Genomic DNA, 2,297 nt, shown 5'->3' on the forward strand with positions numbered 1-2,297 from the left:
ACATTTTTTCTTAATTCCAGTCTTTAATTAACTCAACAAGTATTTATTGGCATTCTATTTTGTGTAAGGACTGGTACGAAGTACTGAGATCTTTACATGTTTCTACCTATCTATCTATCCATATCATTTAAAAAATTTTTTATTTTACTTTAAATTCTAGGGTACATGTGCACAACGTGTGGGTTTGTTACATATGTATACATGTGCCATGTTGGTTTGCTGCACCCATTAACTCGTCATTTACATTAGGTATATCTCCTAATGCTATCCCTACCTACCCCCACCCCTAACCCCTACCCCCACCCCACGACAGGCCCTGGTGTGCGATGTTCCCCACCCTGTGTCCAAGTGTTGTCATTGTTCAATTCCCACCTATGAGTGAGAACATACGGTGTTTGGTTTTCTGTCCTTGCAATAGTTTGCTTAGAATGATGGTTTCCACTTCATCCATGTCCCTACAAAGGACATGCACTCATCCTTTTTTATGGCTGCATAGTATTCCATGGTGTATATGTGCCACATTTTCTTAATCCAGTCTATCATTGATGGACATTTGGGTTGGTTCCAAGTCTTTGCTATTGTGAATAGTGCCGCAATAAACATACGTGTACACGTGTCTTTATAGCAGCATGATTTATAGTCCTTTGGGTATATACCCAGTAATGGGATGGCTGGGTCAAATGGTATTTCTAGTTCTAGATCCTTGAGGAATCGCCACACTGACTTCCACAATGGTTGAACTAGTTTACAGTCCCACAAACAGTGTAAACGTGTTCCTATTTCTCCACATCCTCTCCAGCACCTGTTGTTTCCTAACTTTGTAATGATCGCCATTCTAACTGGTGTGAGATGGTATGTCATTGTGCTTTTGATTTGCATTTCTCTGATGGCTAGTGATGATGAGCCTTTTTTCATGTGTCTGTTGGCTGCATAAATGTCTTCTTTTGAGAAATGTCTGTTCATATCCTTTGCCCACTTTTTGATGGGATTGTTTGATTTTTTCTTGTAAATTTGTTCAAGTTCTTTGTAGATTCTGGATATTAGCCCTTTGTCAGATGAGTAGATTGTAAAAATTTTCTCCCATTCTGTAGGTTGCCTGTTCACTCTGATGGTAGTTTCTTTTGCTGTGTAGAAGCTCTTTAGTTTAATTAGATCCCATTTGTCAATTTTGGCTTTTGTTGCCATTGCTTTTGGTGTTTTAGACATGAAGTCCTTGCCCATGCCTATGTCCCGAATGGTATTGCCTAGGTTTTCTTCTAGGATTTTTATGGTTTTAGGTCTAACATTTAAATCTTTAATCCATCTTGAATTAATTTTTCTACAAGGTATAAGGAAGGGATCCAGTTTCAGCTTTCTACATATGGCTAGCCAGTTTTCCCAGTACTATTTATTAAATAGGGAATCCTTTCCCCAATGTCCAAAAAACATTTCTTGTTTTTGTCAGGTTTGTCAAAGATCAGATGGTTGTAGATGTGTGGTATTATTTCTGAGGGCTCTGTTCTGTTCCATTGGTCTATATCTCTGTTTTGGTACCAGTACCATGCTGTTTTGAAAAATATGGAATGCTTCACGAATTTGCATGTCATCCTTCTGCAGGGGCCATGCTAGTCTTCTCTGTATCGTTCCAATTTTACTATATGTGCTGCTGAAGCAAGCACATATCTATCTATATCGCTTTATCTATCCGTCTTGATGAGGAGCAACAATCATTTGTAGATGGCCCATTTTTTCGATGCAAGTCAGTCTTCATTACAGAAAAATTCATTTACAGCTTATTTTGAAGACTTAATAGACAGATCTAATCTTATCTTCCCAAACAAAACAATATTCTTCCTAACGGACTGCAATTCCAGTAGTAAATCTTTTTAGAAATAACTGTTGGGGCATATGGCATAAAAATAGATTTATGGGACAATAGAATAAAATATTTGAACCCACAACTGTCCACGGAAATTTTAGGAATATATTGTCATTTATCTGTATCATTGCATTCACCAGGTTTCAACATTATTAGTAGTGCAAAAGCTCCATTGTCATTCGCTAAAGGCAGAGGTGACTCTGAGACACACCACTTTTATCCATACAACACGATATCCATCAATCATCCATATGCCTCCTGCATTCATAAAATCATGCAGCACATGCTATATGTGGAAACAAACTGATTTTTGCTTTCTATTATGATTTATATCATTATTCACACTCCACTGTAGTCTCTTTGGGAAGAGTTGGTTACCATTAGCGTTTGCTGTCAATCAGATTTTGCTTCTTTCCTTACTTACCCTTTTTTCATATCT

At 37.5% G+C, this 2,297-nt stretch overlaps 1 non-coding gene across 1 annotated transcript; it reads right to left on the bottom strand.

Annotated features, from left to right (window-relative positions):
* Window positions 1-1,551: 1,551 nt before the first annotated feature.
* LOC115831101 lies at window positions 1,552-1,658 on the bottom strand. Its single transcript, XR_004026635.1, has one exon. It is a non-coding gene; the product is annotated as a U6 spliceosomal RNA (small nuclear RNA).
* Window positions 1,659-2,297: the final 639 nt, after the last annotated feature.

The sequence above is a fragment of the Nomascus leucogenys genome, chromosome 17 (assembly GCF_006542625.1).
Source record: "Nomascus leucogenys isolate Asia chromosome 17, Asia_NLE_v1, whole genome shotgun sequence".
Classification (NCBI taxonomy): Eukaryota; Metazoa; Chordata; class Mammalia; order Primates; family Hylobatidae; genus Nomascus; species Nomascus leucogenys.